The sequence below is a fragment of the Oryctolagus cuniculus genome, chromosome 3 (genome assembly GCF_964237555.1).
Source record: "Oryctolagus cuniculus chromosome 3, mOryCun1.1, whole genome shotgun sequence".
NCBI lineage: Eukaryota > Metazoa > Chordata > Mammalia > Lagomorpha > Leporidae > Oryctolagus > Oryctolagus cuniculus.
In genome coordinates this window covers 114,749,778-114,767,918 of record NC_091434.1, presented here as the reverse complement: position 1 = coordinate 114,767,918, position 18,141 = coordinate 114,749,778, and the positions used below count along the sequence as shown (strand labels likewise).

At 38.8% G+C, this 18,141-nt stretch overlaps 1 pseudogene; it reads right to left on the bottom strand.

Annotated features, from left to right (window-relative positions):
- LOC100345072 (PDZ and LIM domain protein 5 pseudogene) overlaps positions 1-18,141 on the bottom strand; it is a 77,964-nt pseudogene that overhangs the window by 59,093 nt on the left and 730 nt on the right.

Here is an 18,141-nt window from a genome sequence, read left to right as displayed (position 1 = left end):
GGGGTTTGTGGGTCCTCAAGCGCTTTGTGAGCTCAGTTTGAGCCATTGTTTCCCAGCTATCAGTGTTCATTTAAATATTAACTCAAAGATATATGTATGATGGAAGAACACAGAAATTTCCCAACATCTAAAACTAAATCAATTTTTCATTTGTGTTGGTTTTATAATTGCAGATGAATGAAAAGGTTGTCACTCAAAACAGCTTTGGCCACATTTTTTAAGCAGTCCATTTGATCTTCCAACATTAAGTGTGTTTCATTTTATTCCTTAATTAAAAATAAAAATCCTGGGAGTGATGTGCCCTGATACTGACTGAACTTCACTTTGAGGGCAGGTCGGCAACTGTTTGGCATTGTTATCATGGTAACTGAAGTCAATTTATGAAGCAAAGGACAGAAGAGTTGAAGCAATCAAAACATTTCTACATTTTAACTTTTCTTAAATCATTTCCTTCAGTATTTCACTGAACTATTTCCTTTATGGAAAAATGTTCTTACTGAAATAAATGACAGGTAAATGTGGGCGTGGTATAAGAAATATGGTAGACCAGGAAGTTCTAACCGTCTCTTAACAAAAGCACTGATTAATAACTATTGACAAATGAGAACAGCTCTTAGAGAACTCCAGAGGATAATTATAAAGCTCAAGTAAGTGATTCAACTTTACATTTCTAGGAACTAGAAAAGGAGAACAGATAAGCTCAGACTTAGGAGAAGGAAGGATATCTACAGCACAGAACAGAAATAAATCAAATAATAGAAAACTTTATAAAATCAATAAAACCAATAATTAGTTTTTTGAGGAGATAAAAAAGTTGACAAACTATTAATTACACAAATTGATAAAATAGAAATTTCAAATAAAATCCGAAATGAAACAAAAAACATTGCAAAAGATTGTTTTCAAAATTATTATGAATATAATTTGCCAAACAATTGGATAGTCTGGAAGAAATTAATATAGTCCTAGAAACACAGAAATTTCTAAAACTGAATAAGAAAAAAGGCTAAATTGTTCAACAACCAAATGTGGGGAGCAGCTCGGACTAGACTAAGTTACTGGAATTAAGACTTATTCTATGCATCTGCTCTCCTCTGTGGGGAGCAGCTCGGACTAGACTGTTACTGGAATTAAGACTTATTCTATGCATCTGCTCTCCTACAATATGGCGCTGGGAGAGGAGAAAACAGCTTCTACCCAGCTGCCTCCAGTTCAACCAATAAACTGTAGGACTTGCTCCTGATTGGAGAGCAGCGTACTCGGCGTGTGGGCAGCCGAGTTAGGATTGGCGGAGGAGGACTATAAAGGAGGAGAGAGACGGCATGCACGAAGGAACATCTATGGGGAACATCTAAGGGAACCCGTGCAGCCCCCGAGGGAGCCGGCCGGCGGTGTGCCGCTCCCCTGCGGAAGTGGGGAATGTGGCCAGGGGGAACTGCCCTTCCACGGAGGTGGAAGGGATAGTAGCCAACCCGGGAAGAACCAGCAGCAAACCCGGGGAAGGCCGAGCAGACAAAAGAACAGCGCAGGGTCCTGTGTTGCTCCTCCACGAAGAGGGGGAGCGACACCAAAGAAATTGGAAAGATATTTTAAGACCTTCCAATAAGCAAAAGATAGGACCAGATGACTGCATAAGCATTTAAAAAACAATTAACACCAACACTTCTTAAGTCTTGCCAAAAAAATGGTTGAAAAAGAAATCCTTGTAAACTCATTTAAAAAGATCTACATCACACTGATACCAATGCCAGATCAAGACATCACAAGAAAAGTAAAGTACAGATCAGCATCCTTGTTGAATATAAATGAAAATATTCTCAATAAATTAATAGGAAACTGAATACAACAGCAGGCTGGTAGGGTCATATACCATCACCAACTGGGATTTTTCTCTGGGAAGCAAGAATGATACAACAAACACAAATCAATAAATTTGATACATTACATTTACAAAATGAATGATAAAAACTATATGATCATTTAAATAAATGAAACTTACTTCAGTTATAATTTTAGGAGGAGAAGCCTAGAGGCTTCTTAGGTTCTTGGGTCATTAGGGGCTGGGCCTTGAAAGGTAGTTCTCATGACAGACTTTTTATAAAACTCTGTGTTTTGGGGCAGGTGATTGGTGCAGACATTAAGAAATCTCTTGGAAAACCCACAACTTATATTAGAGTGCCTAAGTTTGAGTCTGCTCAGCTTCCAATTCCAGCTTGTATAATATTTTATGTATATACAATTTTCTGATAAGGAAAAGTGTTATATATGTGTGTGTGTATGTTTGTGTGTGTATATATATATATATATACACAAATAAAATAAGGCATTATATGTATATATTCCATAGCATATATGAAATAAAGAAATGACGTATATATTGGATAATGAATCACAAATAATGTTCCCATTGTTCCCATATATGAAAGTGTACCAAAAATTTCATAGAAAATTGAATTAAATGATAAGCTTATTTTGCTGCACAAAGTTGAAAATCTCATGCAGGTATTATGGCATGAGATTAAACTTGGATCACCAGCATCCCATATTAAAGTGCCTAGAATTGAGAACTGCCTCTGCTTTCAAACCAGTTTCATTCTAATGTGCCTAACAAAATAAGTGATGGCTCAACACATAAAAGTAGGGTATATGATACGAGAACCACAGGATTTTATGAACTGCATGAAATCAAACTCTGGACTTGACTTTATTGGCATAATGCTTTATCAACAATTATATGATGGCATCTTTTGGTTTAATTTTATTTACTATTTAGTTTCTGCTGTAAATGAACATGTAAAATTATATTTTAGCTTTTTGGAATTTGGAATATTTTCCCTATGCTCTTGGAAACTGTATATAAAAGATATGTGAAGGAAAATATTTTGGAAGAAAAAAACATTCCTGTAATTGCTTCTGTGAACAAAAAAAACTAAAAACATTAATGTTTTAAGGTTTCATTTTTCTATGTTTATATGTATGTATTCTTGTGCTTATGCACACTTGTAAGCTAGCCTTTTGGTCTGTATTTTCTGCTTTGTTTAAGCTTAATACATCTGTGAACAGCCTAGCATGACAGTATTTGCAAAGCCGTGCCCCTGAGAATTTTTCATTTCATACATCATTTACAACTGGCCCAAGTGATCCCATATATTCTCGACCTATATTCTTTTATCACAGAGAGGTAAAATAAAAAATATACTTATTCATAAAAATCTAGAGCAATCATGCATTACTTCTTCTTTTCACTGAACCTGTTGTAAGCTAACTGGGAAAACAAAAAGCCCGAGGCTCCTCCACGACAAAAACCAAATTTGAGATTTCAGTACCTCCATTCGTTCTTTATGAAGGAACTGATCTCTCCTGCATCCTGACTCGCTGACTCAAAAGTCTAGCCAGCAATAAGGAAAAAATTAAAAGACATTTGGGAAATAAATAGCATCAGGTCATTGGCCAGTCAGACATTCTTATGTTCAAGTCTCAAAGATCAAGATGAGTTCTTTTCCAGGTCAGTTACGTCAGGTCACCATGACTGAAAGGTCCACAACTTTCCTGTGTTGTGTGTGACTAAAGAGATTTAAGTCCAAAAGTAAATTCTAGGAACAGTGCGGGACCAATGCCCATATTAGTGTAGGGGCAAAGGTGATCTCCACCAACTCCCAGAAGGTTTACTTCTTTTGTCTGCTGAAATAAACTGGCAATAGATTAACAGGGGGAAAGGATATATAAGACAGTGAGTACCCAATAACCTGATGAGGTTTAGAAGCTTGTATACTCTTGTTCTTAGGAGAGAGGAAAATGGTGAAATCAGTGGCTTAGGAATTGTAGAGAAGTATTAAATACTTTTTAGGAGAGATAAATAGTCCTGAAGGCTAGACAATGGCCTGGGGCAGATCTTCTCTAGGTTTTGAGTGCAATGTTTAATTTTTAGTCTCTTCCTCTGTGTTTGGAGTTTAATCTCCCTTCATTGATGCAATTGCAATATAAAGATTCAAGGTGGGGCCGGCACCGTGAGCAGTGGGTTAATCCTCCACCTGTGGTGCCAAATCCCATGTGGGCACCAGTTCTGGTCCCGGCTGCTCCTCTTCCAGTCCAGCTTTCTGCTGTGTCCTGTGGAAGCAGTAGAAGATGGCCCAAGTGCTTGGGCCTCTGCACCCACATGGGAGACCAGGAAGAAGCTCCTAGCTCCTGGCTCCTGGCTCCTGGCTTCAGATTGGCGCAGCTCCAGCTGTTGTGGCCATTTGGGGAGTGAACCAGTGGAGAGAAGACTTCTCTCTCTGTCTTTGTCTCCCATTGTCTGTAACTCTACCTCTTAAATAAATACATAAAATAAATCTTTAAAATAATAAAAAAAAGATTCAAGGTGACTGTGCGTCTTTTACATGGATCTGGCCTTTAGGTAAATAAGGAAACTTCAGAAAAAAGTCTTGTCCAGAGTCTGCTAACATAAAAGTGCCTTTAACTTAAAATGATCAGCAGACAAAGGAGTCATGTTATGAGGTGACATTTCCTGGACTTCCGTATTTGCAATGAGCATATTGGAGCATCCAGACTCCTTAAGGCAGATTCCTTACTTGCCCTACTGGGAACTTAAATGTACAATTAACTGGAAAAATTGGAGAGGCAGAGCAAGATGGCAGCTAAGAAAAATGCTTACGTGATCATCTCCCCACAGAGACACCAATTTGAAGAGCTATTCACACACCAAGTCACCTTCACAAGAATTACAGAAACTAGGCAAGAGATCACGGTGCCTGGTTTTAGTGTATCAATAAGAAAAGAGGCATTGCAGAAAGCAGAAAGGAAATGGTTGCTCACATTACTATTCCCTAATATAGCAGGCTAAGTAGCACAGAGTGGAAACAGGCGCCTCTTAAATTTGAAATTCAATAGCAAACTTGCTGCCATAATACAGACTAGCGCCCAATAGATCTCCACAGCATCTGCCCCCGTGCCTATACTTGCAAACTGAGAATTAGATTCTCCTTAGCCAGGAAGTTAAGGGACTGCCTCCCTCATTCTTCCTCAAACCTCCAATAGATAGTGGAACAAGACTTCAGCTACTGGGAAATAGGGCAGGGAAGGAAAGTTAGGATCTGGACTTAGAACTCAGAGTTGGACCACTGCTGTGAGACCTAGTGCCTAATAATGCTGAAATGCTATGTGCCTACAGCTATATGCCAGTGTGGACAGAGACATCCTCTAGAGTTGCCCTGGAACCAGAGATCTGTGTCTCAGTAGGAAGACCTGTTTCAGCATGTATCACTGCCAGTCTCATGTGGGCCTGATGATCATGCCTGCAATTGTGCAGCCTCTGATGATTATGAGACCTCATTGTAACCCAGCCTAGTGCCAACCAGGGAAGCCAGGGATTTGCCCTGCTTTTAAAGATTTATGTATTTGAAAGGGACACACACACACACACACATACATATGTAGGCAGGGAAGGAGGGTAGACATTTAGAGATTTGTTTTCCATCTGCTGCTTCATTCCCCAAATAGCTACAACAGCTAGATCTGGATCAGGCCAAAGCCAGGAGCTGGAAACTCCATCTGCATCTCAGTGTCAGGGGTCCATGTAGTTTAATGACCTTCTGTTGCCTTCTCAAGCATTTCAGCAGGAATCTGGGTTAGAAGCAGAGTAGTTGAAACTCAATGCAACACTCTGATAAGGGATTCAGGCACAGAAAGGACTAGCACCATGTCACAATGCCAACTCCCAAGGTTCTGCCTTTATTGCCCTTCCTCCAACATTGTGCAGACAGCAAAGACTAAAAGGAATCTGTTCTGGGATGATTGTTGTGCTGATAAAAAACCAACACTGGGCATTTACTAACAGTCCCAATCTCTAGGCCAGTGTCTGTGAACTTGCCTTGGCATCAGGTAGAGAGTTGCACCTATTGAAGTAGCATGCTTTTTGAACTTATGTGTGCCAGTCCTGTGTGTCATCCTAAAGTAGAATCTTGAGATTTCACAATATTTCTTGTCTGTGAGATCCAGATGTGTCTTAGCTTAGTGTCAGCCTGGACGACCAAAGGCTTACTTTATCACCCTCCCACATCCTTAGGCAGACAACAAGAAAGTAGAAAATAGTATCTTGGGCCTAAGATCTGTGGAAGCTGGAAAAACCCAAAACTGACAGGCCTTAACAGTCTGTGTCCCAATCAGAATGTGCAGATGGGCCGGCGCCGCGGCTCACTAAGCTAATCCTCCGCCTTGCGGCGCCGGCACACCGGGTTCTAGTCCCGGTTGGGGTGCCAGATTCTGTCCCGGTTGGCCCTCTTCCAGGCCAGCTCTCTGCTGTGGCCAGGGAGTGCAGTGGAGGATGGCCCAAGTGCTTGGGCCCTGCACTCCATGGGAGACCAGCAGAAGTACCTGGCTCCTGCCATCAGATCAGCGCGGTGCGCCCGCCGCGGCGCGCCAGCCGCGGCAGCCATTGGAGGGTGAACCAACGGCAAAGGAAGACCTTTCTCTCTGTCCCTCTCTCTCTCACTGTCCACTCTGCCTGTCAATAAAAAATAAAAATAAAAATAAATAATAAAAAATTAAAAAAAAAGAATGTGCAGATGGAGACTCTGAATAGGCCCTTGTGCCAGATGAAATCCCACTGCTCCAGCTGATTTAACTTACTATTAGCCAGCATCACGTATGGTTACTTGCAGCAGCCTCAGGCTTTTAGTTCCTCTCAGCATAGCAAAACGGGCTCTGATTCTACACCCAGGCTTCATAGGTCAGGATAGGCTATAAGCTTTGGGTGTGATCTGTCATTGGCATTAGTAGCTATGAGGTTTGGATATCTCTGAGTTTCCCCGTCCCTGGCAGAAGGCATTGGAGAGAACCTTTTATGGATACTCCCCTGATTCATTCTAAGAAGAATGCCAACTGCAAGTTTGGGACAAGTCATATATCACAGAATTATCTGGAACAGAGGCAGTAATGGTACACTCACATAGGGCTTGCAATCAACACTTCCATCACATAGTGCTGAAGTAGTGGAGGTATCCACAGACTCAGAGAAAACAGGTAGATGATTTACAATTTCTGGAAGCATTGCTATGAATAAAGCAGTATTCTCAAGACTGGAAAAAAACAACCAACCTTTTAAGCACAGACGATGTTATATGCCAACAAGAAGGATAACATCATTTAAAAACAAACAAAAATGTACCACAAACAACAATCTATGATCTGACATTGCCAAGTTCTTAAATGAATAATTTAGATAGCTATCTTAAGCAATTTCAACAAATTTCAGGAGAACACAGAAATACAACAAAGTGACTTGACTAGGAGATAGAATATCTTTCAAGTCAACTGTATCCTAAGAAATATAAAAAGTGCATCAGAGGGCATTAATAGCAGAATAGATCAATTAAAAGAAAAAAATCAATGAGCTAGAACAGGCTATTTAAAAATACATAGGGATAATAAAGAAAAAGTCAAGATAAATTAAGAAAGCTTATAGGAACCTTGGAATATCATGAAAAAACCAAATATCCGAATAGTTAAGATTCAAGAGGGCCTTGAGTACCAAAGAGGTAGAACACAATGTCAAGGAGATAACAGAAAACTTCTTCAGCCTAGAGAAATATACAATTATTCAGGTATAGGGATGTCAGAGTTCAGTAGTCATATACAACTCAAACAAGGCTACCATAAGCCATACTGTTATCAAGCTCTCAAGCTTAAAGATGAAGAGAATTCTTAATACTTTGATAGAAAAGAAACAAACAACACATAAAGGGGTCTCAAGTTATCTGAACACAGACTTCTCAGCAGAAGACTTTGAGGACAGGGTGGAGTACAATGATGCTTTAATGGTACTGCAGGAAGAAGACATTGCCAGCCAAGTATACCATACCCAATTAAATTATCCTTCAAACATGAAGGAGAGAGAAAGACACCCTCAGGCATACAAAAGCTTTAAGAATTTATTACCACTAGATCTGTCTTTCAAGAAAGGCTAAAGGAAGTTCCCCAAGCAACAAAGAGACTCTAAGAAAACAATACCAGAAGGTAGGAAACTTAGTGGTAAGTGTAGCTATAAAGACATTTCAGAATGCTCTAATGCAACAAATATGATGCATAAATGATTCATGTCTTTAGCATAAAAACTAAACAGAAACAATTATAAAGAATAACCATGGAATTAACATATTAACAGACAGCATAGAAACAGATCAAATTCAAAACAGGAGGAGTGTAGTGCACCCAGAGAGTTTTTATTTGTTTTTCTGATCATTTTTTTTTGTTTTCTTTTCCCTACTGTTATTACTGTCAAGTTGATATTATTTCAAAATAGCTTATTAAAACCAATTTTTATAACCCTCATGGCAACCACTTTAAAGAAAAAATAAATAATAGACTTACCAAAAACCAATAAGCAATGAAACAAACTCTGGAAAAGAGTCATTTAACCTCAAAGAAAGATGGTAAGAAATGGAGAAAGATATTACATAAACAAAATTAGAAAATAAATATCAAAATGACAGTAGTAAGGCTTACATGGCAATAACTACCTTATATATAAATGAATCAATTTCTCCAATCAAAGACATTTAGTGACTAAATGAATTTAAAAAAAAAAAAACACAAGCAAGACCCAACAATATGCTGTTTATGAGAGATTAATTCATGTCTAAGGACATCACACATTGAGAATTGAAGAATGGAATAAAATACTCCAAGCAAATAAAACACAAAAGAAGACAAGAGTAGTTGAATTTGTGTAAGATAAAACAGGGGTTGGCACTGTGGCATAGTGGGTAAAGCCACTGCCTACAGTGCTGGCATCCCATATGGGTGCCAGTTAAGTCCCAGCTGCTCCACTTCCGATCCAGCTCTCTTCTATGGCCTCGGAAAGCAGTAGAAGATAGCCCAAGTCCTTGGGCCTCTGCACCTGCATGGGTGACATGGAAGAAGCTCCTGGCTTTGGATCGGGGCAGCTCCAGCCATTGCAGCCAATTGGGAGTGAACCAGTGGATGGAAGACCTCTCCATGCCTCTGCTTCTCTCTGTGTGTCACTCTTTCAAATAAGTAAATAAATAAATCTTTAAAAATAAGATAAAACCGATTTTAAATTAAAAGCAGTCAAAAGAAAACAGAGAGATGATTGTGTAATAATAAAGGGTTAAATTCCCCAAAACCAAATAGCCATTGTAAATACATATTCATCAGATATAGGAGCACTCAAATACATAAAAAATAATAAACTTAAAAGGAGAGATAATCTCCAACACAATAATAGTAGTGGACTTTCATATCCCAGTTTCTAAAATGAATAGATTATTTTGACAGAAAATCAACTAAAAAATAGCTGAATTACATTGCCCACTAGATCAAAAGAATCTAGGAGACATGTAGGGAGCTTGCCACCCAACAGTTGCGGATATATTCTTTTCAAATGCACATAGAACATTCTCCAGGACAGTTCATATCATAGATCATAAAATAAGTATCAACAAATTAAAAAAAAACACATAGAAGCGATATCAATATCTCTGACTACAATGCAATGAAACTAGAAATAAGGAAGTTAGACATGTTTCATTAATTGTGATAGATATAGTAATATGAGATGTTAATAACAGAGACAGTAACTTCCTCCAGGTCTCCTACATGAGTGCAGAGGCCCAAGCACTTGTTCCATCTTCTGCTGGTTTCCCAGGTACATTAGCAGGGATCTGGATTGGAAGTGGAGCATCCAGGACTCGAACAGACCCCCAAATGGGGTGCCAACACTTCAGGCAGCAGCTTTACCTGCTATGCCACAGCACCAGCCTCAATTCTGTGCTGTTTTGAAGAGAATACTCTTCAGTCTTATAATCTTTCAAACCTGTCTCTCCTAATGATATTTGTGACTGAGTTATGTTGTATACCTGGGGAGTTCCCTCAAAATTTCCTCCCTCTCAAATAAAGAACATATCCAATAAAAACCATGCCACGCAAAATATACTTTAGTTTTTGCAAGTGAGCCATAGGACTAGCTTGTTTTGAGAAGCATAGTAACTTGCTTCATTCACTATAAAGCCAATTGTTTCTTCATCCAGAAATAATGCAGTCTCTTGGTATTCAGGATCTATGGAATCTTTCATTTTTGAAAATCTAACATGCAACACATTGAAAATCTGGTCTGATGTCCCTCTTTGTCCATTTCTGCAGAGGAACCCTTGACTTCAGCTTTTCTCCTGGCAGGTTCTATCCCTGGAACAGTGGTGATGTCACCTGGAAGGTAATCCTCCAGGTATTACATGGTAACCCATGCTGCTGGAAAAGCTTTTTCACATAGACTGCTTTCTCTCCTTCTGAGTCTTCTTCAGTGTTGTCCCCATGCTGTAGTCTGGAAGTGGGAGTGGGGGTGATGTTGGTGGGCTGATCCTGTAACGTAGGACATCCTCCACTAATGCGCTTAGAACACATACCAGTCTCACAAGCCCAGCCAAGAGAGATGGTAAGACTTGATGGTCCCCTGAAATATTGGTTATAGTTCTCAGAGAAAGAGAGGTTAGCCAGAACTGGGCCAAGAAGACATTGTTAAGGAATACAGGCTGGAGAGAGAAAGTTTGTCTTCAACACCTACCAGATTGTCCATGTGGCTTCTATTCACTCTTTTGGCTGATGTTTTCTTGAAGTCACTATTAGAGATTCAAAATGCTCATTGTGAGGCAGTACAAAACAAGTAAACAGACAGAGATGGAGATTATGAGACAGTGAAAAATGAGTGTGAATGCAGTGTTGGATGGAGCACTGGATTAGGATGAGCGGGCACCCTTGTCTACTTGCAGGAAGGATTAGGCTATGTTGCCATAAGGGAAGAGGCATGTATATTATTTATAAAAATTCTATGTTCTTGTTCAAAAGCTGGCTGCAAGCCAGTCTTGCTCACCAAAACAGGTATCTATCCATCAAATGTAGTCGACTTCCAAGGTGAGTGCAGTACAAAATTAGCTCTCTAAGGGTAAGTGATGGCTGCTTGCCAAAGGAATCTTCTGTGTGCAGAGGGTGATAAAACCCAAGACCAATTCTGTTATGTAAATTCCTTCTCTCTTATATATAATATATACATATTTATTTATTTATATACATATATGCATACATATTATGCATATATATGTATACACACAAAAATATCAGCTGTAATTTATCACTTTCAGTTCTAAATTCTAATATAATTTGACATCAGTCCATTTTCTCAGTAAGTCACATTGTGATAGTGAAAAAACATTTATTCAAATATTAGACTGATAAGAATATGACTCTACTCTGTCCTGAAGTTCTTATATTAGGTATTGAGAGGTTGTAGTTATTTTAATAAAAATTGCAGAGAAAGATAAAGGATTTGGACTTTGTAACATGTCTGATTTTATTTGAAATAGTTTTCAATAAATTCTTATATTTTTGCATACCAAAGGATGAGCCTTAAACAAAACTGAACATCTGAGAAAGTATTTCACCATCTCATAAACAGAAACTGATAGCTTTTCACGGATTTATTTTTTCTTCCCATAAATGCAGAACTTTATAACAAATCCAACATCCTTCTTAACTAAGGGAAATATATCATTGATTATTTTTAACCACTTACTAAGCAGAACTGCAAAGGAAAGTATAAGGAACTCTAAGGGATATTAGAAGATATCCTTGCCTGGGAGACCCTGAAAATCCCTTCATAGAGAGAAAACAGACATTCATGAAAAATAGGAATGATACAGTGCATCATGTGAGGAATTATCATGAACCGAATATAGACTTATAGACAAGACACATAAAGGCACAGGGTGGAACGAGACCCTGGATTTAGTTTTCCTTCACCCGAGGACGGCTTCCAGAAATTCTATGACAGAGATTATTGAGACAAAATATTCTGTGTTTGTTTGAAAAGTTACTAACAAAACTCTACCTGCTTTCTCTTTGATCATCTCCAACGACGCCACCTATGAGAGGCTGGTGATGAATTCTGTTTCTCCACCTCAAAATTTGCTACTAGAGAGTTACAGGAAATGGCAGAAGACTGTGATTAATGTGAGGTTAAGGCTGCAGCCAACTTTTCATCAGTCTTCCTTCCTCCCTTCCTCCCTTCCTCCCTTCCTCTCTCCCTCTTCCCTTCTCCCCCTTCCTCTGCCTGCCTTCTTGCTTGTCTTCTTTTCTTAAGTTAATTTTAAAAATCTCTCAGCAACCCATATACAGAGCAGCAAAAAACAGCATTTCATCAATTCGGATACACCAGCCTCTCTTAGGTCCCAGGCTCTTCCTTCAGGTTCCACCATCTAGTAAGAAACAAAGGTGAAGGAAATTGAAGGCTTTTGCAGGTCAGCAAAGCCCATCAGCCAGGCACTAAGACATCATTGGCTTTTTAAATGCATTCCTGAAAGCCAGGAGCTCCTTCACTCACATGAAGCTGTGAAGCTCTTTGAATTCCATGGGAAAAGAAACCCTTATTTCAAAAATAAACTTTGAAGTTGTTTGAAGATGAAAGAGACTTGCCTCTGAGCCAGTGCCTAAGCAGTGGGGAGGGACTACCAGTATTTTGAAATATACTTTAGAAAAACCTTATTAGAATTTAAAAGCACTGTGCAAACAGAGCCTCTATGGTGCTGTCCCACTGAAAGTATGTGACAGGGTTTTAAGAGTGCACTGAGTCTTCAGCTGATGCTGACTAGTATCAAAGTCTTGTTATTGTATAAAATAATTTCTCATTCAGCAGAGAGTATAAGACACAATTATCTCAGAACCTTGCCTGTGAACTTAATTCCACTTACTCCCTCAGTCTAATTTAATATTAGAGAAAAATTGAAAGGCATTGCAACTGCATTCAGTGTGATCATGGTATATCCAACAAGTTAAAAACAATCATCCACTTAAAGTCTTTTGCTTTGCTGTTGGTACTTAATTGAACTATTCTAATTTACAAGTTATCTAACAGAAAACCATAAATTTTGTCATCAATTACTCGAGGAATCATGAACCCAAAAACTTCATTTAAGATGCTACTAATCAGTAGCATATCATTTCATATATTAAAGGTAACACACACACACACACACACACATGAAGAAGCATACACATACACATATTGAAATCTTTAGAGTGCATGGAAAAGTGAAATTAACTGATGAGTTTATTATGATGCAAAACTTTTTAGTTTTAGGATGGAGCTGTGCCAATCTGAAGCCAGGAGCCAGGTGCCTCCTCCTGATCTCCCACGTGAGTGCAGGGCCTAAGTTCCCAGGCCATCTTCTACTGCCTTTCCAGCCACAGCAGAGAGTTGGACTGGAAGAGGAGCAACCAGGACTAGAACCGGCACCCACATGGGATGCTTGTGCCGCAGGCGGAGGAGCAGCCTAGTGTGCCATGGCGCTGGCCCCAAGGTATATTTATTTCTTTAAGAGGCAGAGTTGCAGACAGAAAGAGAGACAGAAAGAGAGGTCTTCCATCTGCTAGTTCACTCTGAAAATAGCTGCAATGGCTGAAGCTGTGCCAATCCAAAGCCAGGAGCCAAGAGTTTCTTCTAGGTCTCTCATATGTGTGCAGGGGCCCAAGCACTTGATCCATCTTCCACTGCTTTCTCAGAACATTAGCAGAAATTTGGAGCAGCCAGGGGCATGAGCCAGTACTGGTGTTGCAGGTGGAGGCTTAACTTACTACACCACAGTGTGGTCCCTCTGCTGAACTTTTTGAATACCCCCTTGTGATATGGGTTAATAGGTAGTCAGAATGATCCTAATAGAATTTGGGGTGTAAAACATTTGCTTCATCTCCAAAAAACATTATTTTTAGCAAGACCAAACAGGCCACCCAGCTTCCTTCAGAATCTCCAAATTTGCCATGAGAATAGCAAAGGAGCTCTTCCTGAGCTCACAGCTTATTGTGAAAACAAGTTACCTGTTCCACCCTGCTGGATGGTTTTTGTTTTAACATGAGCAGACCAGACAGGATGGAAAATTATAAATTAGGTCTTTTGATGGGTTTTGTCCCTGCCTGCTAACTGAATGCCAATCTAATTGTCCAGTTTTTTTTTTTTTTCCCCCATTGGATATTGTTCTTATAAAACCACAGTACCAAGAGGTTCTGGGTATTTTTCCTCTCTTGGAAGCCCCATCCATGCCACTCTGGCTGGAGGTCTTTGAATCTCTCTGCATGTCTGCTTGGAAATTCTTCTTCCATGTGAGACAAAGAAACCAGGTAATAGTAATAATAATTTCTCCACCACTGTTTTCCTGTAATACCCTGGTAATACCCTTCTCACATCCATCTTAGTGGTGGATTTAACTAACCTTACTCCAAAATTGCATAAATTTATGAATTTATTTTATTGCAAAAATTCAATAAAAAGAGAGGGAGGGAAATGTGTTCTTAGAACTATACGAACTACTTTAAATCTATTCTCTTTATACTGATAAAAATTAATTACAAAATCAAACAGAAGAAGAAATTGACTCAGAGACATCAAGAAATTCCTTCCAATACATTCAGCTGTAATCAGGGGAGCTGAGATTTTTGAATCAAGAATAAAAAGTGTATGCTATTTCCTTTCACTTTGCACTTAACTCTCATATGAATGTTAGCAGTTAAAGATCTAAAACTGTCACTATATCCGCTTTCATCTTTAATCAATGTCTTGAATGGTCAGGACACTAAATCAGTCCAACAGCGTTAAAGATTATCATGTGCAGAACTGAAATTTCAGCATTTCTCGCCCGTTTAGGTCTTTCAACGTGACGCCACTATTACCAATTAGTGCTGTCAATCAAAAAATGGCAAAATAAATGGAATGGTGCCACAGAAGTAAGAGGTTAGAATCAACTGAGTGTTGAGAATAGTGTCAAGTAAACTATTTGTTTGATGGATTTTTCTATCTTTTTTCTTTGACAAAACATAAAAATAGCCTTATAATGAATAGTTACAAAAAGAGTTAATGATATTTAAGTACATTTGTATAATGTGCTTAAAATTATTGAAATATTTCCCAATATGTATTCCCTTCTCTGATTTTTAGGATTTGGCTCGTCAGTCTCCCTGATATTAAGGACAGAATTATGAGGTCAGAATAGGGACCAAGGAAGATGTGTTCTGAATTAAGGGAAAGTAGAGGAAAGGCCTAAAGGAGAGAGGAAGTAGGGGAAAATGACATCTATGAATGGCTTCATATCTAAACTCTGAAGGTTAATATCATCAGAAAATGTGTTAGAGATTAGGCTCTGGAGGAATCCCACAATAGGTCAGCTCTCTGGCCTCCTTATGCTCTTCTTGGAGGAAATTTCAAGCCCCTAAGAGAAGACTTACTCAGCATGGAGCAAGAATGAGCTATATGCTCCTCTCCAAGAGTTAGATTTGAAAAGAATTCAGGGAATTGTAAAAGGGGATGGATCCAAGGGAAACACCACAGAGAACAGCAGCTGAGAATCCAGCACAGAAAATAAGGAGAGGCGCAGAATCAGCCCTAAAGGCATTCCGATCGGGCTGAAAAGCCCATGAGAGTATTCCAAGCATGGAAAGTCAAGACACTCTGGCGAAAAAAAAAAAAAAAAAAAAAAACCAAAAAAAAAAAACACACACACACACACACACACAAACCTAAATGAAAGATCTCTGTGAGTGAGATCCCAGTGGAAAGAACAGGTCTTCAAAGAAGGAGGTGCCTTTCTCTGAAGGGAGGAGAGAACCTTCACTTTGACTATGACCTTGTCTAAACAAGATAAGAGTCGGAGAACTCAAAAGGCTTCCATAGCCTTGGAAACTCATGACTGGTGCATAGGGAGATTATTGATGCCATAAACAGGAGTGCCAATTTGTAAAGTCAACAACAGGAGTCACTGTGCACTTACTCCTCATGTAGGATCTCTGTCCTTAATGTGCTGTACATTGAGACTTAATGCTATAACGAGTACTCAAACAGTATATTTCACTTTGTGTTTCTATGGGGGTGCAAACTGTTGAAATCTTTACTTAATGTATACTAAACTGATCTTCTTTAAAAAAAAAAAAAAAAAGAAGAAGAGGAAATTATCAATTCCCAACTTGACTCTCACTGGGATTAAACATGACAATAGGTCTGATCTGATTTCATCATCATTTAAAAAACCATCTATTTTTCACTTTATGTTTCTGTGTGGGAGCAAACTGTTGAAATCTTTACTTAATGTATGTTAAACTGATCTTCTGTATATAAAAAGAATCAAAAATGAATCTTGATGTGAATGGAAGGGGAGAGGGAGTGGGAAAGGGAAGGGTTGTGGGTAGGAGGGACGTTATGGGGGGGAAGCCATTGTAATCCATAAGCCGTACTTTGGAAATTTATATTCATTAAATAAAAGTTAAAAAAAAGAAAATAAGGAGAGGCGAACAATAGGATTCTGAACTCAAATCTTGGCCTGGGGGATAATTCTTCCTCAGGGAGCCTCTGATTGGAATAAAGAGAAATGCACCTTAAGACTACAGGATAAAGCAGGATATAGCAGTGCTCACAGACTTCAGAGGTCTGTGTAGGGTAATTTGTAAATGAAGCAGGAGTTGTAATACACACAACTCAGTGAACACCAGCACAGGTCATCCAGTTGCCAAATAGGCTGATGAGCATATTCTAGGTGGTCAGCAAGATCCAAACAAATCACAGACCAGGAGCAAATCAGATCTCCCTTTTCTTGATACCAGGATTGATTATATTAATCTTCAGTGTATTACCAATCCCATATTTTACTATTAATGTGTTAAATTCAATTTTATTATAAATATACATGTAGGCAGTGGGAGGTAAAATATACTCATAGTGACATGCAGTTTGCAAAATGATGTTATATCTGAATTAAGTATTTGATTTTTTTTTGTAGTGAGAATAATACCCTCACTCCAGTAGTTATCCAAACTTACACACTTGAGCCCTCATGTGTTTTAACACAAAGTTCAGCCTTCCTTCTTCAGCTACATTATCTCTCACTCAATAGTGTTTCTGTACACCTGTGCACCCATTAATATCCAGGGAGTTCAGGAAGTTGTTTCTTCTCACGTGTACTTTACACATTTGAAAACCATTCCAGGTTCTCATTCATGTATAGTGAGATTGACTTCAATACAAGGAAGGCACTCTGATAAATAATGTGGTTTCCTAGATTCACATATCTCTCTGTTAAGTTTAGATACCATCTAGATCCATCACCTTGAAGATCAAGGGCTGTGTTCACCATCTCTTTGCCTATTCAGCAAAAAATCTTGCCATTGGGTACCATACATTAAAGAAAGCACACAACAAGGAAGGCTTGGAGGCTAGGTTGCCTGAGTATAGATGTTGGCTCTGACAACTATTAGCTCTATTTCTTTCAAAAATCACCTGACTCTTTGTGCTTCAGTATCCTCATCTGTGAAGTGTACATAAGAAGAAAGACTAACATAAGACTTTTCTTAATATTAAATAAAGTTCTACTTACAAAGCATTTAGAAAAGCCAACAATCTCTTTTTCACATAGTGATAATTTTTTCAACGTTCTGGTTAGTCCACTTTTCCTGGTCTCCCTAAATTCAAGTCTGTAGTCTAGAAGAAGACTTTTATGTCTGGATTCTTTGCTTCCAATAGGTTGCTGAGTTCCACACAGAAACAGGTTCATCCCTTTTTCCAAAGTTCTGCTTTGGAAATGATCCATCCTAACAGGGTTAGGATGGGGAAACTTTAAAAGTTTCACTCACATAGATCCTTAAACACTAATAAAACTTCTTAATTATGTATCTGTTCCTTAGGGAAATGTGTTCCTACTTTTCTCACAGGAGCATAACTGAGAAGCTATAAATATTAGATTTATGATTATAAAAGTCATCATTTTGTCTCTAGGAGAAGCTGGAACAGTCTTTGCATATTCTGTTACCAGGAACACATCACTTACAGCAGCACTGTGAGGTGTATAGTAGTGTTTTCATTTTAGACATGAGGAAGCCAACGTTATAAAAGGGCAAGTTAACACCATTATGTAAGAGTAGTGTGCTGAATACTTAATACACAGCATATCACTGAATTTTGCCAGGGAGATCTCATTCTCTTCATTTTCAAGATGTAGAAATGGAGCAATAGCTGAGCGCCACATAGGAACTCAGGGAGCAAGCATGTGAACTAAGTCTTGGACACCATCAAAGCCCTTTCCCATGATGGTTGGATAGTGG